The 24,310-nt window shown below is 44.6% G+C and overlaps 1 protein-coding gene and 1 pseudogene across 4 annotated transcripts in view; one reads left to right on the top strand and one right to left on the bottom strand.

Moving 5' to 3' along the window:
- LOC140418994 (uncharacterized) overlaps window positions 1-24,310 on the top strand; it is a 578,165-nt gene that overhangs the window by 311,091 nt on the left and 242,764 nt on the right. The gene's annotated exons all lie outside the window — the stretch shown is intronic.
- LOC140417800 (uncharacterized) lies at window positions 9,867-24,118 on the bottom strand (annotated as a pseudogene).

Raw genomic sequence — 24,310 nt, 5'->3', positions numbered from 1 at the left:
GGTGCGGCCGCATTTGGAGAATTGCGTGCAATTCTGGTCGCCGCATTATAGGAAGAATGTGGAAGCATTGGAAAGGGTGCAAAGAAGATGTACCAGAATGTTGCCTGATATGGAGGGAAGGTCTTATGAGGGAAGGCTGAGGGACTTGAGGATGTTTTTGTTAGAGAGAAGAAGGTTAAGAGGTGACTTAATTGAGGCATCCAAGATGATCAGAGGATTGGACAGGGTGGACAGTGAGAGCCTTTTTCCTCAGATGGTGATGTCTAGCACGAGGGGACATAGCTTTAAATTGAGGGGAGATAGATATAGGACAGATGTCAGAGGTAGGTTCTTTACTCAGAGAGTAGTAAGGGCGTGGAATGCCCTGCCTGCAACCGTAGTGGACTCGCCAACACTAAGGGCATTCAAATGGTAATTGGATAGACACATGGACGATAAGGGAATAGTGTAGATGGGCTTTAGAGTGGTTTCACAGGTCGGCGCAACTTCGAGGGCCGAAGGGCCTGTACTGCGCTGTAATATTCTATGTTCTATGAATATCAGTCACGAGTTTATTGAATGGAACAACAGGCGCAACCTGCTGCATGCTGCACTCTGCCTTATGTTGACGTGCGCAGGTTAAAGGCTCGGAATCCTACGGTGATTACCTCACCCTTTGACAGCAATCTCTTTGCCACCCCCCCCCCCCCCACCCCCCGCCATTCGCCCTGCGCCAAACCTGCCCACCATCTACAAGGCACAAGCCAGGAACGGAATGGAATACTTGCTTAGAATAGTGCAGCTCCAATAATGCTCAGTAAGCTCAATATCATCCAGGACAAATCAGTCCACTTGATTGACACCCATTCCACCGACATTAATTCCATTCACAACGGATGCATCGTAGCATCAGTGTGTACAATTTAGAAGATTCATTGCAGGAACTCAGTAACTTTCCTTCAGCAACACACCTTCGAAACCCACGACTGCTACCATCGAGAAGGAGAAAAACAGCAGATACCTACCACTGTGAGGTTCTCCTACAATTCACTCACCATCCTGACTTGGAAATATATTCCCGTCCCTTCACTGTCGCTGGATAAAAATCGTGGAACATCCTCCCTAACAGCACATTAGGTGTGTCTACACTACAGGGACTGCAGTGCTCAAGAAGGCAGATCACTACCACCACATTCTCAAGAGCAATTAAGGATGGGAAAAAATTGCTGGCCTAGCTAGCGACGGCCACATCCTTTAAAAATGACCTTTTTATAAAACGGCAGATCATTTTAAGTTGTTCATTCAATTGATTTGACGTCTTAGAAGAACCATCATTTATTGTATTTATTGTCCATCGATTCTAACCATTGAAAGGCTATTCGTGAGCCACGACATACCGACTGAGTGGTTTCATGAGTCATTTCAGAGAATTGTTAATGTTCAATTATATCACTGTGAATCTGGAATTATGTATCTGCCAGTGTTGATGTTCTTCAATAAAGGACGTTATGGAACCTGGTGAACTTTCTGCAGTCACTGATAGTTTCAAAACCATCATTAATGATAATATCAGTTCATTCCAGATTTATTTATTATCTGAATTTAAATTAAATTCTGCGTTTTGATCTCGTATCTCTGGATAATTAATCCAGGAACATGACCGCAATCTCCCCTTCACCGAACATTACATGATTCCCACCAAATATCTATGATTCGTCTGTAATATCCTTTGCTCAACCTCAACAATGGGTTTGTAAAGCAGTTATTGAAGAGCACAGTAAGAGTACTCGCAACCGCACAGGGAAGATGAATGAAGTGGCTGTGTCACTAGTCTAGTAATGCAGTAGCTGGACGAATGTTTCAGGGAAATGGCGAATAAATTAGCTTGTTTTACGCTCGGTCCGGTTTTCTTCTCCTGTGATATCAATGCGACAGAAAAGCAGATCAAGTGCAAAACTGGACGCCAGTGAACATTACAACGCAATAACAATTTCAATCCCCCATCTTTTTTAACCAGGTGAATCTTCATTTTAAGCGAAAGGATGAAATAGCTGACAGTGAATCTGCAGCTCGTTCCGCATCCCCCCAGAAATGTAGTTCACCTCAAAGCAATGCTATCGCAATTCATCAATTGTATTACATGGTAATAATTTGCTACTGCTTGATTGAGACTTAATACGAATTCAAAATCTACCTAAAGGTTACATTCTTAAGTTACATACCTGTAGATCAGGTACTATTGATTTCGAAAAGGTGACCAAATATTATTAATTTTATCCAGGCAACTGACATTGGCAGCCGAGCCTCGATATGGCAAGGAATAGTCCCAGATCCACTGATGTGTCAGAAATTAATGATTAAGGTCGAGCTTTTAACAATGAAGACATAATTTAATAAGGATGATCTAAGCTTCCTTTTCTCAAATAAGGTTTAAAAACACGTGGGGACGATTATATCATGCTGTTAGTTACAATGGGTTGAAGTAACTTCATAAAACAGTGATTCGTCAAGTCAATGAGTTAGTGCAGCGACTTACCCGGAACTCCAATGGCAGCAAGAATTGGGTAATAAATGGCATAAACTACACCAGTTATTTGGCCGTGCATTCTGCAGTCAGTCACACAGATTCTTTATGAGAAAGTCAAAAAGTCCGCCTTTATACAGTCTGAAATCTACAGGGAGGCAATTAGTATCTAAAATTATTTACAGTTGCGTGAACAAACAGTTTCAGCAGTTATTTTCATTTTCATATTTGGAGGAGTTAGAATTTTGGGAGACCCCAGGAAGATGACAACCAGTCTTTGTGTGTTGGGCAGCCCAGTATATTCCTGAATGATAATAATTGGGCAAATATATGACCGCTTACTCACGTCGAATGGTCATTTTTGTCAGACAACAAAGAAATATTATAACCACGAGACCGAAGCCAGCTTAGCTCAGTGACATTAGAGCAGGAAACAATCAGAATGACAGTCACAGTCACGTGCTGTCGAATGTGCTCGCATAATGGAAGTTAGACTTACATGCAAGATATCGGCTTCCAAGTAACCCAAATTAAACACACAGAATATAAATTATCCGGCACGCCCCAACGACTATACTGACCATACAAACTCTTATCAGAACTTGAATTTACACCATGAAACGCCATGAGTTTGACGCCATGAAACAGCACAATGTGTCTCACGTGGGAGACTAAATTGAGACTGAATCACTTCAGAAAATCTAAGGATATTTTTGTATGTATCCTAGACCGCTTCATTATTATAATTGGCTGTTTCACTGTTAATGCATAGCCGGATCAACATTATTGCATTGCACTCTATCATTCTGGATCAACATTATTGCATTACACTGTATCTCTGTAGGTTTGAATGCGCTAAGTATTGATTTTTGGACCCTGGGTCCGATATTAATACAACGGGCTCTGTCTATATTATTGCTCCTCCATTTACTGATTATAATTGCATCCTAAACCTTACGCTTTGGTCTATACCGATACATGGATAATCAAAATCGAGATTATCTGTATTGTTGTTTCTCGAGGAATTAAGGGCTATGGAGAGAGAGCGGGTAAATGGAGTTGAAATCAGCCATGATTGAATGGTGGAGTGGACTCGATGGGCCGAATGGCCTTACTTCCGCTCCTATGTCTTATGGTCTTATTAACATGTAATGACATGTAATCCTTGAAAAACACTGATTCCGCTTTACATGAAATAATTTGTATGAAATCATTTATATTTAGCGAAAATAAACATTTGATATTCAGTCATCACCCCGAATAAATATATTTACAATATCGTTTTCTTCTCAATCGTATTCCAAACAACCTTAGCTCCCCTCAAATTCTAAATATAAACAGCTCGAGTTATGCAGGCCTCTTCTAATGTCCTGACCTAACCCCTTCCTTTAAGGTCTGGATCAAGATTAACAGGGTTTGAAAACTGGGTGTTCTAATGCTGAGCGCAGTCTGTAGATACGCCGTGATCTCCTGACCCCGAATAAATGGGAGACACAGGCAGTTACCATGAACCTCACAAGCTGGCAGGACATTGCTATCTAACATTGAAGGAAAATGGCAGACGTATTTCTATGACGTATAGTGGGCCATGTTTCTGTGATTTTGTAAGCTCCGACATCTCCCGTCCAAATGGGCAAGAAGACTATTAATTGAATGCGTGTAAAGCTAAACAGCAAAAAATTGCGGGCAGCGAGATGGATAGAAAACTGGTTGGCAGATAGGAAACAAACAGAAGGAATTAACGGGTGGTTTCAAATTGACAGGCAGTGACCAGTGGGGTACCTGTGATCGGTGCTACGACCCCAGCTATTCACAATATATGTTGACGATTTAGATGAGGGAACAAAATGTTAAATCTCCAAATTTGCAGATGGCATCAAGTTGGGTGGGAGGGTGAAGAAGATGCAGATATCTTTCAGTGTAATTTCGACAAGTTGAGTGAGTGGGCAAATGAAATGACAGTATAATATGAATAAATGCGACATTATGCACTTTGGGAGAAAAGAAAAGACAGACTATTGTCTGGTTGGACATAAATTAGGAGAGGGGAACATGCAAAAATACCTGGTCACTGAAGGTAACCATGCAGGTACAGAAGGTGGTAAAGAAGCCAAATGTTCTGCTGGCCTTCATGACGAAGGATTCGAGTACAGGAGCAGGGATAACTTGCTGCAATTATACAGGGCTATGGCAAGGCCATACCTGGAATATTGTGTGCAGTTTTGGTCTCCTTATCTGAGGAAGGGTGTTCTATCTATGGAGGGAGTGCAGCGAAGGTTTACCAGACTGATTCCTGGGATGGCAGGACTGACATACGAGGATAGATTGAATTGGTTAGACTTGTATTCGCTGGAGTTCAGATGAATGCGTTGGCATCTCATAGAAACTTGTAAAATTCTAACAGGACAGGGCATATGGATGTTCTCGATGGTGGGTGTGTCCAGAACCAGGGGTCACAGTCTGAGGATACGGTGTAGATAATTTAGGACAGAGACGAGGAGAAATGCCTTCACACAGAGAGTGGTGAGCCTGTGGAATTCGTTACCATAGGCAGTAGTTGAGTCCAAAACATTGTATGTTTTCAAGAAGCAGTTAGATATAGCACTTAGGGTGAAGGGGATCAAAAGATATGGGGGGAACTGGGATTAGGCTATTGAGTTGGATGATCAGCCATGATTATAATGAATGGCAGAGCGCGATTGAAGAGTCGAATGACCTCTCCCTGCTCCTATTTTGTCTACGCTACATATGTTTCGAAGACTCCTCGCCAACGTCTGGGTACACGTTCTAAAGAGTTAATACAGAACCTGAAGTGCGATTTCCGGAACCGCGCCCAATTTTCCATTTCAGGGAGACCAGTTGTTTATCAACGGTCACCAGCAATTCCTCTCTTTTATATCATGCACATGTGTTCTGAAGCCCACCAAACCGTATGTTTTAATAATCACTTGAACAGCTACAGTCAACGAATTTTGCCCAAATAGTTCAGGTCCCTTTGTTCTTTCATGCAGTTTAAACTTTAAGTGATTTAATTATTTTGTGAGGACAGAGAGAAGCATATTGACAGTTCCAATGAACAAAAAGAAATGTGAAAACTTGACGAGTGTAACAAATTTGTTTTCTGCTCTAAATATGCAAAGTTAATTATAAATACATTCGTCAAGATTCAATGCATTTTCGTTGTGTCTATGTGTGGGAGTGCTTGTCTGTTCCTGTCACCTGTCTCCAATCCCCGAAATGGCGAAGACCTTAGACTGTCCCCGTGCTCTGTATCACTGTTAAACATTAGAACATAAGAACATTAGAAGTATGAGCAGGAGGAGGACATCTGACCTTTCGAGCCTGCTCCGCCATTCAATGAGAGCATGGCTGACCTTTTGTGAACTCAGCTCCACTTTCCCGCCCGAACACCATAACCCTTTACTCCTTTATTCTTCAAAAAACTATCTTTATCTTAAAAACATTTGATGATGGATCCTCAACTGCTTAATTGGGCAGGGAATTCCATCGATTCATGGCCCTTTGAGTGAAGAGGTTCCTCCTAACCTCCGTCCTAAATCCACTTTCACCCAATAGCAGCAGAGAGATAGAGGGACAGATTGGGTGGCAGATCTTGGAAAAATGCAGAAGTAACAGAGTTGTTGTCATGGGTGACTTCAACTTCCCTAATATTGACTGGAACCTCCTTAGTGCAAATGGTTTGGATGGAGCAGATTTTATCAAGTGTGTACAGGAAGGATTCCTGACTCAGTATGTAGATAGGCCGACGAGGGGGAGGGCATATTGGACTTTGTGCTCGGCAACGAACCAGGCCAGGTGTCAGATGTCTCGGTGGGAGAGCATTTCGGTGACTGTTACCACAACTCCTTGACCTTTAACATAGTCATGGAGAGGGATAGGAACACACAGTATGGGAAGGTATTTAATTGGGTGAGGGGAGATTATACTTCTATTAGACAAGAGCTGAGGAGCATAGAGTGGGAACAATTGTTCTTGGGGAAATGCACAACAGTAATGTGGGGATTGTTTAAGGAGCACTAGCTGCGAGTGCTGGGTAGTGTTGTCCCACTGAGACGAGGAAGGAATGGTAAGGTGAAGGGGCCTTGGATGACAAGATAAGTGGAGTTTCTAGTCAGGAGCAAGCTTATGTAAGTTTGAGGAAACAAGTATCTCACTCGGCTCTAGAGGGTTAGAAGGTAGCCAGGCATGAAAGCAAAAATGGACTGAGGAGAGATAGAAGGGGGCATGAAAAAGCCCTGGTGGGAACGATTAGGGAAAACCCCAAGGCGTTCGACACTTATGTGAGAAATAAGAGGATGATCAGAGTGAGAATAGGGCCGTTCACGGATAGTGGAGGGAACTTGTGCCTAGAGTCGGAAGAGATGGGGGCGGCCTAAATGAATACTTTGCCTCAGTATTCAAGAGAGAGGGACCTTGTTGCCCATGTGAACAAAGTGAAGCAGGTTAATAGACTCTAACAGGTTGATATTAAGAAGAAGGATGTGTTGGAAATTTTGAAAAGCATCAGGATAGATAGGTCCCCTGGGCCTGACGGGATATACCCAAGGTTACTACGGGAAGCGAGGGAGGAGATTGCTGCGCCGTTGGCGATAATCTTTGCGCCCTGACTTTTCACTGGAGTAGTACCGGATGACTGGAGAGAGGCAAATGTTGTTCCACTATTCAAGAAAGGGAATAGGGAAATCCCTGGGAATTACAGACCCATCAGTCTTACGTCTGTGGTGAGCAAATTATTGGAAAGGATTCTGAGAGATAGGATTTATGATTATTTAGAAAAAACAGTTTGATTAAAGATAGTCAGTAAGGCTTTGTGAGGGGCAGCTCATGCCTCACAAACCTCATTGAATTCTTTGAGGATGTGACGAGACACATTGATGAAGGTCGGGCACTGGATGTGGTGTATATGGATTTCACAAAGGCATTTGATAAGGTTCCCCATGGTAAGCTCATTCAGAAAGTTAGGGGGCATGGGATACAGGGAAATTTGGCTGTCTGGATACATTATTGGCTGGCCGAAAGAAGCCAGTGAGTGTTAGTGGATGGAAATTATTCTGCCTGGAGATCGGTGACCAATGTCACGCAAGGATCTGTTCTGGGGCCTCAGCTCTTTGTAGTTCTTATTAATAACTTGGATGAGGAAGTGGACGGGTGGGTGAGAAGTTTACCGGTGATACCAAGGTTAGTGGAGTTGTAGATAATGTTGAGGGTTGTTTCAGGTTACAATAGGACATTGACAGGATGCAGAGCTGGGCTGAGAAGTGGCAGATGGAGTTCAACCTTGATAAACGTGAAGTGATTCATTTTGGAAGGTCGAATTTGAATGCTGAATACAGGGTAAAGGCAGGATTCTTGGACGTGTGGAGGAACAGAGGGATCTTTGGGTCCTCGTACACAGATCCCTCAAAGTTGCCACCCAGGTTGATAGGGTTGTTAAGAAGGCGTATGGTGTGTTGGTTTTCATTAACAAGGGGATTGAGTTTAAGAGCAGCGAAGTTCTGCTGCAGCTTAATAAAACTCGAGTTAAATCACACTTGGAATATTGTGTCCAGTTCTGGTCGCCTCATTATAGGAATGATGTGGCTGCTTTGGAGAGGATACAGAGGAGATTTACCAGGATGCTGCCTGGACTGGAGGGCATGTCTTATGAAGAAAAGTTGAGGGAGCTAGGGCTTTACTCACTGGAGGGAAGAAGGAAGAGAGGTGGCTTGATAGAGGTGTACAAGGTAATGAGAGGCATGGATAGAGTGGATAGCCAGAGACTTTTCCCCAGGGTGGAAATGGCTGTCATGAGGGGACATAATTTTAAGGTGATTGGAGGATAGTATAGGGAAGATGTCAGAGGTAGGTTCTTTACACAGAGAGTGGTGTGTGTGGAATGTACTGCCAGCAGAGCTGGTGGAGTCAGAGTCATGAGGGACATTTAAGCGACCCTTAGACAGGCACATGGACAGCCGTAAATTGAAGGGGTAGTAGGTTACGTTGATCTTAGATTGGGGTAAATGGTCGGGACAACATCGTGGGCTGAAGGGCCTGTACTGTGCTGTACTTTTTTTATGTTCTATGTTCTTTTATGTTCTACTTCTTCTTATTTTGAGCCTATGCTCTCTCGTTCTGCTTTCACCCGCCAGTGGGAACAGCACCCCCCCCCCCCCCCCCACCGAATCTATCCCACCTATTCCTTCTTAATTTTATATGTTTCCATACGATTCCCCACCCCCCCCCGCCCCCCCCGCATCCTTCCAAATTCAAACGAGTACAGTCCCAGTCTACACACCCTCTCCTCGTAATCCAACCCCCTCAACTCTAGGATTAACCAAATGAATCTCCTCTGCACACCCTCTAGCGCCAGGACGTCCTTTCTCAGGTAAGGAGACCAGAACTGAACACAAAACTCCAGGTCTGGCCTCACTATCACCTTATACAGTTCAGCATAACATCCCCAGTCTTAAACTCCATCCCTCCAGCAACGAAGGACAAGACTGCATTCGTCTTCTTAATCACCTGTAAACCAACATTTTGCGACACAGGCACCAGGACAGCAAGGTCCCTCTGCACAGCAGCATGTTTTAATATTTTATAATTTAAATAATTATCCCTATTGCTGTTATTCCTACCAAAATGGATAACCTCACATTTGTCAAGATGTTACTGTAAACCTTTCACATTCGGGCTTTCTGCGGCTCCCTCCATGCTTTGAAAAATGAAAATGAAAATATCTTATTGTCACAAGTAGGCTTTAAATGAAGTTACTGTGAAAAGTCCCTAGACGCCACATTCCGGCGCCTGTTCGGGGAGGCTGGTACGGGAATTGAATCGTGCTGTTGGCCTGCCTTGGTCTGCTTTCAAAGCCAACGATTTTGCCCTGTGCTAAAGCAGCCCCTTGTGCTAAAGCAGCCCCTTATCACTGTGCTCTGTATCACTGTGTCTGTAATCCTCACCATGTTCAGTGTTTTCTAAAGTTCTGTCCGTGCTCTGTATCACTGTGTCTGTAATCCTCACCATGTTCCGGGTTTTCTAAAGTTCTCTCCGTGCTCTGTATCACTGTGTCTGTAATCCTCACCATGTTCAGGGTTTTCTAAAGTTCTCTCCGTGCTCTGCATCACTGTGTGTGTAATCCACACCATGTTCGGGTTTCTGTACAGCTCTCTCCGTGCTCTGTATCACTGTGTGTGTAATCCTCACCATGTTTAGGTTTCTGTACAGCTCTCTCCGTGCTCTGTATCACTGTGTGTGTGTAATCCACACCATGTTCAGGTTTCTGTCCAGCTCTCTCCGTGCTCTGTGTCACTGTGTGTAATCCTCACCATGTTCAGGTTTTTGCTAGCTCTCTCCGTGCTCTGTATCACTGTGCTGTGTGCCGGCTCAATGCAGCGTAATACACAGCGGAGTCGCTCAGTTGAAGCTCAGAGATGTTTCACCGGCTGATTTTCTTGGCAGTATCGACAGAAGCAGAAATTCTTCCCCCGGCAGCGGTTTCTTTATTCTCCTCCCCTGAAGTGTGTCTCTGAAGCAGGTATTCCAGAGCCTGTCCTGGGGACTGGCGGTACCAGTGTGCTGTGTACTGACAGAACCCTGAATATTCCCAGTTTAAAGTAACTGTGTCACCGGCAGCAGAGGTTTGGAAAGGCGTGGTCTTGGACCCCAGGGAATTGGAATCTGCAGGATAAAAATAAACATTATTTGTTCGTATATCCGCTGGTTCCCGGGTGTTTGTGAAGTGCATCCCACTGGTGTCTTTGTCTGAATTTGCAGCCGGTTCGAACAGTTTATGCTTTTTCGAAATATAAAATATGTTCAAATGGTTAATAAGTGATATTTTATTTTACACACGATTTCTTCCGATCTGGAATGCAATGGCAGACAGCGTGTCGGGATCACATTTAGGAGTAACTTTCAAACTGAAAATCAACCTGTGCTGGACCTGTAAAAAATGCAGAGCAACCTTGAAATTTTGGATTAGTTGGAGCAATTTGATTGCATTGAAAGAGGATAAGCATCTACGCAAAGGGCCGAATGTAATCAAAGAACAAAGAACAAAGAAATGTACAGCACAGGAACAGGCCCTTCGGCCCTCCAAGCCCGTGCCGACCATACTGCCCGACTAAACTACAATCTTCTAAACTTCCTGGGTCCGTATCCTTCTATTCCCATCCTATTCATATATTTGTCAAGATGCCCCTTAAATGTCCCTATCGTCCCTGCTTCCACTACCTCCTCCGGTAGCGAGTTCCAGGCACCCACTAACCTCTGCGTAAAAAACTTGCCTCGTACATCTACTCTAAACCTTGCCCCTCTCACCTTAAACCTATGCCCCCGAGTAATTGACCCCTCTACCCTGGGGAAAAGCCTCTGACTATCCACTCTGTCTATGCCCCTCATAATTTTGTATACCTCTATCAGGTCGCCCCTCAACCTCCTTCGTTCCAGTGAGAACAAACCGAGTTTATTCAATCGCTCCTCATAGCTTATGCCCTCCATACCAGGCAACATTCTGGTAAATCTCTTCTGCACCCTCTCTAAAGCCTACACATCCTTCTGGTAGTGTGGCGACCAGAATTGAACACTATACTCCAAGTGTGGCCTAACTAAGGTTCTATACAGCTGCAACATGACTTGCCAATTCTTATACTCAATGCCCCGGCCAATGAAGGCAAGCATGCCGTATGCCTTCTTGACTACCTTCTCCACCTGTGTAGCCCCTTTCAATGACCTGTGGACCTGTACTCCTAGATCTCTTTGACTTTCAATACTCTTGAGGGTTCTACCATTCACTGTATATTCCCTACCTGCATTAGCCCTTCCAAAATGTATTACCTCACATTTGTCCGGATTAAACTCCATCTGCCATCTCTCCGCCCAAGTCTCCAGACAATCTAAATCCTGCTGTATCCTCAGACAGTCCTCATCGCTATCCGCAATTCCATCAACCTTTGTGTCGTCTGCAAACTTACTAATCAGACCAGTTACATTTTCCTCCAAATCATTTATATATACTACAAAGAGCAAAGGTCCCAGCACTGATCCCTGTGGAACACCACTGGTCACAGCCCTCCAATTAGAAAAGCATCCCTCCATTGCTACCCTCTGCCTTCTATGGCCTAGCCAGTTCTGTATCCACCTTGCCAGTTCACCCCTGATCCCGTGTGACTTCACCTTTTGTACTAGTCTACCATGAGGGACCTTGTCAAAGGCCTTACTGAAGTCCATATAGAGAACATCTACTGCCCTACCTGCATCAATCATCTTAGTGACCTCCTCGAAAAACTCTATCAAGTTAGTGAGACACGACCTCCCCTTCACAAAACCGTGCTGCCTCTCACTAATACGTCCATTTGCTTCCAAATGGGAGTAGATCCTGTCTCGAAGAATTCTCTCCAGTAATTTCCCTACCACTGAAGTAAGGCTCACCGGCCTGTAGTTCCCGGGATTATCCTTGCTACCCTTCTTAAACAGAGGAACAACATTGGCTATTCTCCAGTCCTCCGGGACATCCCCTGAAGACAGCGAGGATCCAAAGATTTCTGTCAAGGCCTCAGCAATTTCCTCTCCAGCCTCCTTCAGTATTCTGGGGTAGATCCCATCAGGCCCTGGGGACTTATCTACCTTAATATTTTTTAAGACACCCAACACCTCGTCTTTTTGGATCACAATGAGACCCAGGCTATCTACACCCCCTCCTCCAGACTCAACATCGACCAATTCCTTCTCTTTGGTGAATACTGATGCAAAGTATTCATTTAGTATCTCGCCCATTTCCTCTGGCTCCACACATAGATTCCCTTGCCTATCCTTCAGTGGGCCAACCCTTTCCCTGGCTACCCTCTTGCTTTTTATGTAAGTGTAAAAAGCCTTGGGATTTTCCTTAACCCTATTTGCCAATGACTTTTCGTGACCCCTTCTAGCCCTCCTGACTCCTTGCTTAAGTTCCTTCCTACTTTCCTTATATGCCACACAGGCTTCGTCTGTTCCCATCCTTTTAGCCCTGACAAATGCCTCCTTTTTCTTTTTGACGAGGCCTACAATATCACTCGTCATCCAAGGTTCCCGAAAATTGCCGTATTTATCTTTCTTCCTCACAGGAACATGCCGGTCCTGTATTCCTTTCAACTGACACTTGAAAGCCTCCCACATGTCAGATGTTGATTTGCCCTCAAACATCCGCCCCCAATCTATGTTCTTCAGTTCCCGCCTAATATTGTTATAATTAGCCTTCCCCCAATTTAGCACATTCATCCTCGGACCACTCTTATCCTTGTCCACCAGTACTTTAAAACTTACTGAATTGTGGTCACTGTTACCGAAATGCTCCCCTACTGAAACATCTACCACCTGGCCGGGCTCATTCCCCAATACCAGGTCCAGTACCGCCCCTTCCCTAGTTGGACTGTTTACATATTGTTTTAAGAAGCCCTCCTGGATGCTCCTTACAAACGCCGCCCCATCTAAGCCCCTGGCACTAAGTGAGTCCCAGTCAATATTGGGGAAGTTGAAGTCTCCCATCACCACAACCCTGTTGTTTTTACTCTTCTCCAAAATCTGTCTACCGATCTGCTCCTCTATCTCCCGCTGGCTGTTGGGAGGCCTGTAGTATACCCCCAACATTGTGACTGCACCCTTCTTATTCCTGATCTCTACCCATATAGCCTCACTGCCCTCTGAGGTGTCCTCTCGCAGTATAGCTGTGATATTCTCCCGAACAAGTAGCGCAACTCTGCCTCCCCTTTTACATCCCCCTCTATCCCGCCTGAAACATCTAAATCCTGGAACGTTTAGCTGCCAATCCTGCCCTTCCCTCAACCAGGTCTCTGTAATGGCAACAACATCATAGTTCCAAGTAGTAATCCAAGCTCTAAGTTCATCTGCCTTACCCGTAAAAAATATTAAGGTAGATAAGTCCCCAGGGCCTGATGGGATCTACCCCAGAATACTGAAGGAGGCTGGAGAGGAAATTGCTGAGGCCTTGACAGAAATCTTTGGATCCTCGCTGTCTTCAGGGGATGTTCCGGAGGACTGGAGAATAGCCAATGTTGTTCCTCTGTTTAAGAAGGGTAGCAAGGATAATCCCGGGAACTACAGGCCGGTGAGCCTTACTTCAGTGGTAGGGAAATTACTGGAGAGAATTCTTCGAGACAGGATCTACTCCCATTTGGAAGCAAATGGACGTATTAGTGAGAGGCAGCACGGTTTTGTGAAGGGGAGGTCGTGTCTCACTAACTTGATAGAGTTTTTCGAGGAGGTCACTAAGATGATTGATGCAGGTAGGGCAGTAGATGTTGTCTATATGGACTTCAGTAAGGCCTTTGACAAGGTCCCTCATGGTAGACTAGTACAAAAGGTGAAGTCACACGGGATCAGGGGTGAACTGGCAAGGTGGATACAGAACTGGCTAGGCCATAGAAGGCAGAGGGTAGCAATGGAAGGATGCTTTTCTAATTGGAGGGCTGTGACCAGTGGTGTTCCACAGGGATCAGTGTTGGGACCATTGCTGTTTGTAGTATATATAAATGATTTGGAGGAAAATGTAACTGGTCTGATTAGTAAGTTTGCAGACGACACAAAGGTTGGTGGAATTGCGGATAGCGATGAGGGCTGTCTGAGGATACAGCAGGATTTAGATTGTCTGGAGACTTGGGCGGAGAGATGGCAGATGGAGTTTAATCCGGACAAATGTGAGGTAATGCATTTTGGAAGGGCTAATGCAGGTAGGGAATATACAGTGAATGGTAGAACCCTCAAGAGTATTGAAAGTCAAAGAGATCTAGGAGTACAGGTCCACAGGTCATTGAAAGGGGCTACACAGGTGGAGAAGGTAGTCAAGAAGGCATACGGCATGCTTGCCTTCATTGGCCGGGGCATTGAGTATAAGAATTGGCAAGTCATGTTGCAGCTGTACAGAACCTTAGTTAGGCCACACTTGGAGTATAGTGTTCAATTCTGGTCGCCACACTACCAGAAGGATGTGGAGGCTTTAGAGAGGGTGCAGAAGAGATTTACCAGAATGTTGCCTGGTATGGAGGGCATAAGCTATGAGGAGCGATTGAATAAACTCGGTTTGTTTTCACTGGAACGAAGGAGGTTGAGGGGCGACCTGATAGAGGTATACAAAATTATGAGGGGCATAGACAGAGTGGATAGTCAGAGGCTTTTCCCCAGGGTAGAGGGGTCAATTACTAGGGGGCATAGGTTTAAGGTGAGAGGGGCAAGGTTTAGAGTAGATGTACGAGGCAAGTTTTTTACGCAGAGGGTAGTGGGTACCTGGAACTCGCTACCGGAGGAGGTAGTGGAAGCAGGGACGATAGGGACATTTAAGGGGCACCTTGACAAATATATGAATAGGATGGGAATAGAAGGATACGGACCCAGGAAGTGTAGAAGATTGTAGTTTAGTCGGGCAGTATGGTCGGCACGGGCTTGGAGGGCCGAAGGGCCTGTTCCTGTGCTGTACATTTCTTTGTTCTTTGTTCTTTGTTCTTTGTAATGCTCCTTGCATTAAAACATATGCACTTCAGGCCACCAGACCCGCTGTGTTCAGCAACTTCTCCCCGTCTGCTCTGCCTCAGAGCCACACTGTCCCTATTCCCTAGCTCTCCCTCAATGCTCTCACCTTCTGACCTATTGCTCCCGTGCCCACCCCCCTGCCATACTAGTTTAAACCCTCCCGTGTGACACTAGCAAACCTCGCGGCCAGGATATTTATGCCTCTCCGGTTTAGATGCAAACCGTCCATCTTATACAGGTCACACCTGCCCCGGAAGAGCTCCCAGTGGTCCAGATAACGGAAACCCTCCCTCCTACACCAGTTGTTTAGCCACGTGTTTATCTGCTCTATCTTCCTATTTCTAGCCTCACTGGCACGTGTCACAGGGAGTAATCCCGAGATTACAACCCTCGAGGTCCTGTCTTTTAATCCTGCCGCACTCGATTCCATGATGTATATTACATTTTAGTTTTCAGTTTCCTTGGAGAGAGACAAACCGAGGGAAAATGTTACTTTCACAGGCAATCTGTTTCCAAAACGGTTGTCTGATACGAAGCCAACTGTATTGCGTCAATCCGTACAGCGAAATTATTGCGATTCATCAGCACCAATTGGGTCTAACCTAAGTTAAACTTTGATGACCACAAATTTATTGCAGTTCAACATCTCTCCGACGTTTCGATCTGCTTTTCCATCTATTTGTCGGTCTGTCAGCTTTCTTCTATTAGCATCATTTTTCCGTATATCACTTCAATGTGAAATATTTCCGATAAGTTTCATTTTATTTCTACATTTACTTTGTACTTGTTGCCTTTTTTGCAATGGTGCAAACGTGTCCCAAAATCTCTCAGGTGTCGGTTGGATTCAGTGTGTTCAGTTTCCGCGGTGGGTTTTCCTGTTACTCACTGGGAACTGCCTCTTCGGGCTCTCTGACAATAACAATTCTTTCCGTCATGAACTGATTCTCTCCTGGGTCTTTTTTTCCCTAACTTTTACATTATGCAAAATCGGCAGAGCATAAAGAGGCCATTCACTCCAACTGATTTATATTGTGAGTATTCTGCAGGCAAAGAAAAAAGAATAAAGAACAAGGAACAATACAGAACAGGAACAGACCCTTCGGCCCTCCAAGCCTGTACAAGTCATGATACCAACCTTTGCTAAAACCCTCAGCACTTCCTTGTGCCGTATCCCTCTATATCCATCCTATCTATGTGTTTGCAAAGATGCCTTATGAACGTCATTAATGTATCTGCTTCCACAACCTCCCCTGGCAACGCGTTCCAGGCACTCACCACCCACTGTGTAAAAACCTGCCTCGCACATCTCCTCTAAATGTTACCACACGGACCATAAGCCTATGCCCCTTGCTGACTGACCCCTCCACGCTGGGAAAGCGTGCCTGCCCGTCCACTCTATACATGCCCCTCATAATCTTGTGGACGTCTATCAGGACACCCCACGGCCTACGTCTTTCTAATGAAAACAGTCCAAGTCTATTCAGCCTCTCCACATAGCTAACACCTTCCAGACAAGGCAACATCCTGGTAAACGTCCTCTGCACCCTCTCCAAAGCCTCCACATCCTGCTGGTAGTGTGGTGACCAAAGTTGTGCGCAATATTCCAAGTGCGGCCTTACAAAGTTTCTATACAACTGTAGAATGACTTGCCAGGTGTTATACTCGATGCCCCGACAAATGAAGGCAAGCATTCTGTATGCTTTCTTGACCACCTTGTCCACTTCTGTTGCCACCTTCAAAGATCTGTGGACATGCACGACCAGATCTCTCTGACTTTCTATATTCCGAAGAGTTTTGCCACTTACTGTATATTTCCCCTCTATGTTCAACCTAGCAAAATGCATTACCTCACAGTTGTCCGGATTAAACTCCACCTGCCATTTCTCTGCCCAAGTCGCCAAACTATCTGTGTCCTGCTGCATCTTCTGACAATCCTCAACACTATCTGCCACTCCACCAACCTTGGTGTCATCCGCGAACTTACGAATCAGACTGGCTACATAGTCCTCCAAATTGTTTATGTACACCACAAACAACAGAGGCCCCAGCACTGTGGAACGCCACTAGTCACAACCTTCCATTCAGAAACCCCCTTTGCTACCCTTTGCCTTCTGTGACCGAACCAGTTCTGTATCCATCTTGCCACCTCACCTCAGACCATAATCCCAGATGACCAAAGACCGTTTTCCCCTTTGAGGGGGAGAGCTGACTGGTGGTGATTTAACGTGATCACCGCACCTCAGGCGAGGGAAACGTCATTTCGGTCACTGCCACAATCAATGCTTCTTTATTAATAACATCAAAACATCAGTCGGTACGAGAATTGAAACTACGCTGTTGGCCTTGCTCTGTATCACGAGCCAGTTGGCTGTTTAGCTAAACCACCCCCCTGCATAATGCCCTATTTACCTGGATCAGTCAGGAAAATTATTTGCACCACCACCATCTCATTATACTCTTCAAATTATTGGAGATTTATCTCAATTCTCCTCAAGGATCTCTGTCCGCAGAGAATGGTGGCACAACTTCTTCACCTTTTCCTGTGAGATGTATATTGCTGCTGATCTCTTTCCTCAGAAATTTAATAAATTGCAACATAGAATCGAACAAATCGGCAGGGGCTTCCATTTAACTTTGAACCCATCTCGGCCTTTCAGAAATAACCCGCTGATCTCAAGCCTGAACTACGTTTTCCCGTAGTTTCTCTACGTCCCTTGATTCCTTTAGGTTCTATAACTCTATCCAACACTGCCTTGAATATAGTCAACCACGGAGTACTCACCGCTTCTGAGATATGGAATTCAGAAATTCACAACAATGAATTTGACTGAAGAAAATTCTCCTCTTTTCAGTTTTAATATTTGAACCTGTATTCTCAAACTGACCCCGAGTTATACTTCGCAGCCTGAGGAAGAAGCAACCCAGAATCTGTCCCAACAAGCCGCATAAAAATGTTATATTTTCTAAAGAGATCAACTCTCATTCCTCTAAACGTCTGTTTTCGCTTCATACTCTCTTTCGGAGGATAATCCTTTTATCTCTGGAAATAGATGGATGATTATTTCCTCACTTCCTTCAAAGCATGTCGATCCTTTCTCAAGTAGGAGCCCAAATCCTTTACATAGAATTCTAGACTGGGATTCATTTCGGTCACTGCCACAATCAATGCTTCTTTCAATTGTGTTCAATAGGTTCATCAGCTGAGGTGGCGAGTGAGGTGTATATATTGCAAAGGCGAGCAGCTCATGCATAAATCTTCCTCATAGTTACCAAAGAGACAACTTGCATTTATAGCAGAGTTAACACAATGACAAGCCCATGCAGCTGCTAGTGCCATAGTATTTCCGATGCCAAAGCGGGTGCAAGATGGTGTACCGAGTGGTCTGTTCAAATGTCACTCTTTAGACTTTGCAACGGTTTGATAAAACTAAATGGCTTGCGAGGTCATTATTGTATTGGTCATTAAAGAGTAAACTACATTGCTTTGTGTCTGCCGTCCAATACCGAGTAGATCAGACAAGAACGACATATTTCCTTCCATAAAGAGCGTTACTGAACCAGATGGCTTGCAATAATCGACAATGGTTGCACGCTCACCATACCAAGACTAGCTTTTACTTCTATTTGTTTTATTTATTGAATTTAAATTCCACACGTTGATGTGCTGAAATCTGAACCCATGTTACCGGAGTATTGGCATGGTTTCTGGATTACTGGTCCAATTACATTATCACTAGTTCTCCACATCCAACCTTTCTCGTCTGTAATACGGTTTGGTTTGGAGTCACTTACCGGGAGTGACCGTCACAACCGTTCCGGATCCATCTGCATCACCATCTTTCAAAACGTATCACAGTGACACGGCTCTCAGTCTCACCAGTACAAGAACCGCCTTTGCGTCAACCTGTCGGAAAATCATCACTGGACAGTTTGAATTGCAAAATTATTCAGGAGTTTTAGATAAATAAACAATAATCAATGTTTCAAGCTACCTGTCGGTTCAAAGGATTCTGTGTGAGGCCTTGGGCCCTTATAACATCGCCCCAAGAACATTGCCCGGAGATGTGATCTTCATATTAACTGAGGACAATCCGAACTGACATAAAAAAAGAGTGTTGTCCTCCAGAAAGATAACTGAATGGCGAAAATAAATAAAATCACACTGGAATACAATAATAATAAGACCAACCGGATAATTCACTCTCCGTGCTCTTGAAAATATATTTCAATTGTGGCGGTAATTGCTCAGGGCCCTTCCACGGTGACAGTTCCATCCAACATGTGTGCAGTACCAGTGATGAGCGTTGCAGTAGTAGGTGGCGCTGTCTTCAACTCTCACATCCAGAACTTCCAGCGAAAATGACTGTTTTGCTTTTTGAGTCCTGACAACAAATCTCCCTCCACTCCAGATCGGCGTCCAACATGTCCCGGTCCGAGATTGTCGAAAGAAATTCCCAATTTGAAAAAAGCCCGATAACCAGCATTGAAAACACAGTTTATGGTGAGAGACTGGCACTCCTCCCTGGTCACCACTACCGGGCTCTGTGTCACTGACTGACTCAGGCATCCTGGAAATTAAACAGAGACAGTTTAATGGCCCATCAAAGCCCAACCACAACGGGGATGAAATCCGAGACAGTGTCTGTAATTGGGATGGACTCGGGCAGCTTTAGATTAAATTCACAAAACATGGGACAGTCTTATCGTATTCACGGGGTAAGACGACACACAGGATGAAAACAAGGAGGATTTCCATCGCTCTGCTGCTTGGAGCTGATGGTATATATGACGAGGAGATGGAGACTGCTCTGGGAGAGTGGGCCTCAGAGCTGGACTGAAATACTTTAGGGGGTAGTGCTGGTTTGCAAATGACGGTGTGACGCGTATCCCCGATGGGTCACAGGGTGCCCTGTTTCTCTCTGAGTGTGCGTTCTTTGAATAAGTGACAGGCTTATAAAGGGACCTGCGGTCTCGTGTTGTTCCGCCGAGTCTGGAAGTCTGACGTGAAGTCAGCTTATTTGTGTGTTGTTCAGTGGCCTACCGGGTTGGTGAGGGATTTTCAGTTGTTTCTGTTGATAATGCCTGCCTCCCTCATTGCCCCACAGTAATAATCTGTCGGTCCGCCTTTGTCTGTTTAGCAAGCGGCATGTTTTGAGGGTGGGATATGGCAGAATCTCACCTTGCAATTGTATTTACAACAAAAAATGCTGTATAATTAATCTCAGCAGGCCAGATAGAATCTGCGAATAAATAAATAGAGTCAACGTTTCGTGTCTGTCTGGCTCCTTTCATAGCTGACTGCCGAAAATGATCAAACATCTCTCTAAATGGACTGTTGAGGTTTCAGTTCAACCTTTGATCCAAAGGCCTTAGACCTGACAACTTCCCTGAGTCCATCGCCTGAGGATCGTGTTCTAGCAGTAGACACGCGCCTTGCATTGCCAATATCCGGGAAAGATAGAAATAGGCCTGATCAACAATCTAAAGTGGCATGGAAAGGAGAGAAGATAATTTTAAAAACAAACTTGAGGATTTCGGGACTTCACACCAGTTTGTTAACTGTAAGTCACGCAGACATGAACTGGCCAACACCACAAAAAGTGGGTCGACGGTTTAATCGACCTCAGAGCAGTTCGGTATGGGTTGCCCCTGAGCACGAATGTCCAGTCAAAGACAGAAACCTCATCTGGTGCACGGGAATAACGAATACACACACACAATGTTTTACTTCATACATAAGCTTTGCACATTAAATGTTTATCCAATTTTTTTCAGATTTTGAATGGTATTCTTGAATGTATTTTCCCAAACCTGGCAGGCCGAACAACAAATAGCATGAAACTGTTTATCCTCCTAGCTACCACGCGAAAAACGTGTCCTGTATAGCACTGTTAAGGTAAACAAATGTCCCTATGGCCGGTAGTATTGCTAGAGAGGCCGATGATGCTGATCATTAAAGTCATCGTCAGCAATGTCAGGTCAAGCACAAAGATGCTGTCAATATCCAATGAATCCCGACAATGCAGAAGGAGACCATTCAGTCCATCGAGTTCGTACCCACCCTGCGAAAGAACTGGAGTCCTCGGCCCACTCGCCCACCTTATAATCATAACCTCGCGTATTGATCATGGCTAATCCAGTTAATCTGCACATTTCTGGGCTGTGCGAAAAACAGGAGCACTCGTAGGAGATCCACGCAGAAAACGGGAAAACGTGCAAATAATATTCAGATTACAGCACAGTCTAACATCAATACACCTCAAATCTTTACAAATATTCTGAAAGAGTACTAATAATTGAATGTTTCTCAATTAAGATTTTAAGGTGAACTCAAGCACATGATTAGGGTATAGACTTTTTACGAGCGGTATCATGCATTGATAAACAATTCTCCTAATTTTCTTAGTTACAACGTAACGTCGCAGTGGTCATTCTATTACAAAGTTGAACCTGCAATCCCTGGGTTTCCAGGTGAAAATGCAAATAAATCAGATCGAATATAAGGAGCAGCAATCAACCATACGCTGCTTTGTTAGCAAGGCTTCATCTCACCATCACGGGAAGTTTCTGATATATATCTCGAGTATGTGATGACTTATGGAAGTGATGGAAAATTGCAGTAGACCCCATACTTGACTTGACGATAATAAAATTCTATTTTCTTAACTTACTAATTCATAACTTACATTAGATAGATTGGCGAAATTTCCAGAAGTTCTAACTCCCGAAAGGGAAGGAACTTCGATAGCTGCAGCAGCGGGTGTTTCTCCACAAAGAGACCCCAGCTACCCGGACACACCCTACTGGACAGGATGCTAAAACGTGTCAAACTAGGAGGACGCACATGTGGTGAAATATATGGGCGACCTTTACAAGAGGTCAGGATGCCACTGGATAAAACGCAGCATAAATGGGGGGAGGAAATAGGCTTGGAGATAGGGGGAAGATGCGGATCGAAGTGCTGCACAGGATCAATTCCACCTTCTCTTCTGCAGGCTCTGGGTCACTGTCCGTGTGGTGTTTGCACATTCTCCCCGTGTTTACGTGGGGTTATCCCCAAAACACAAAGATGTTCAGGGTAGGTGGACTGAACACGCTAAAATTGCCCCTCAATTGGAAAAAATGGATTTGGCACTCTAAATTTTAAAAAGTTTTTAAAAAGGATGGGAGGCAGAAGACGGGAAATTATATGCCGGTTAGCCTGACTTTGGTCGTTGGTAAGATTTTAGAGTCTGTTGTTGAAGATGAGATCACCGAGTACTTGTAAGTGCATGGTAAAATAGGAATGAGCACGGCTTTGTCAAAGGGTGGTCATGTCTGACAAATCTGTGGGAGCTCTTTGAGGAGGTAACAAGGAACTGCGGCAAAGGAGAATCAGTGGACGTGATTTATTTAGATTTCAGAAGGCCTTTAACAAGGTGCCGCCTGGGAGATTGTTCAAAGTGTTAAGAGCCCATGGTGTTAAGATAAAGACATTGGCATGGATAGAGGATTGGCTGACTGGCAGAAGGCAGAGAGTGGGGATAAAGGGGTCTTTTTCAGAATGGGAGCCGGTGACTAGTGGTGTGCATCAGGGGTCCGTGCTGGAATCACAACTTTTCAGAATATACATTAATGATCTGGAAGAAGGAACTGAAGGCACTGTTGCTAGGTGTGCAGATGATACAACGATAGTATTGAGGAAGCAAGTGGGCTGCAGATGGATTTGGAACGGCTAGGTGAATGGGCAATGAAGTGGCAGATGAAATGCAATGTGGAAACGTGTGAGGTTATGCAGTTTGGAAGGAGGAATTTAGACATAGAATATTTTCTAAATGGGGAAATGCTTCTGAAACCAGAAACACAAAGGGACTTGGATGTCCTTGTTCACGAATCTATCAAGGTCAACGTGCAGGTTCAGTCGGCAGTTAGGAAGCCAAATACAATACTGCATTCGTGCCAAGAGGGTTAGAATCGAAGACCAGGGATGTACTTCTGAGGCTGTATAAGGCTCTGGTCAGACTCAAATTGGAGTATTTTAGGCAGTGTTGGGCCCCGTATCTAAAGACAGGTGTGATGGCCTTGGAAAGGGTCCAGAGGAGGTTCACAAGAAGGATTCCTGAAGTGAAAAGCTTGTCGTATGAGAAACGGTTGAGAATCCTGGTCTGTACTCGTTGGAGTTTAGAAGGATGAGTGGGGGGGGGGGGGGGGGGGGGGAGGATCTTATTGAAACTTACAGGATACTACGAAGCCTGGATAGAGTGGACATGGAGAGGATGTTTCCACTTGTAGGAAAAACTAGAATCAGTGGACACAATCTCCGACTAAAGGGACGATCCTTTAAAACAGAGATGAGGAGGAATTTCTTCAGCCAGAGAGTGGTGAATCTATGGGATACTTTGTCGCAGACAATTGTAGAGGCCAAATCACTGCGTGTCGTTAAGACAGAGATAGATAGGTTCTTAATTAAAAAGGGTATCAGGGGTTATGGGGACTAGGCAGGAAAATGGTGATGAGAAAAATATCAGCCATGATTAATGGGTCTAGTGGCCTAATTCTGCTTCTATGTCTTATGATGATGATGATAATAACCGCTTATTGTCACAAATAGGTTTCAATGAAGTTACTGTGAAAAGCCCCTAGTCGCCACATTCCGGCGGCTGTTTGGGAGCCCGGTACGGGAATTGAACCCGTGCTGCCGGCCTTGTTCTGTATTACAAGTCAGCTGTTTAGCCCCCGTGTGGTAAACCAGCCCCAATGGTCTTATGGTCTTTAAGCAATGTGCGCCCAACTCTCTGCTTTATCTGTATGTTTCACTCAAACGATCAGGTACTCGGTGTGTTAAAAAAAATTGCTTTCTCTGCTTCTCCTTCAGAACTCATCTGATTAAAACACAGCCTCCTCCGTCCTTGGACAGTGCCAGATCTTGGTGGTTGTCTCTGGACTATGAACTCGGTAAAGTCATGCCTTCTTTCTCCAAATATGTTACTCACGCCATATGTTGCTCAATCGCATGAGATTAACACAAACGTTCGAAAAGTAACTGCACAGGAAATAGGTAAATATTTGGATACTGGAATCATCAAGAACTTCCTGTTCCATTCCCGCATCATTCATTCCCACAATCAGATCATTCAGCACAAGGTGCCTATCTGATCTCTGAGCAGAACTACTAAATTACTCTCACTCCACTGCTCCGTTCCGCTGCCTTGCTAAAGGTTCAATTTCAGGACGTTATCCTATTCCTTTTTTTACTTTTAAATCCGCTTCCACCAGCCTTTTAGTCAGTGAACACGTCAGAAACACTCA

The sequence above is a fragment of the Scyliorhinus torazame genome, chromosome 5 (genome assembly GCF_047496885.1).
Source record: "Scyliorhinus torazame isolate Kashiwa2021f chromosome 5, sScyTor2.1, whole genome shotgun sequence".
Taxonomy (NCBI): domain Eukaryota; kingdom Metazoa; phylum Chordata; class Chondrichthyes; order Carcharhiniformes; family Scyliorhinidae; genus Scyliorhinus; species Scyliorhinus torazame.
Note: the sequence above shows the minus strand (reverse complement) of the source record. Positions and strands in the feature narration are given on the sequence as shown.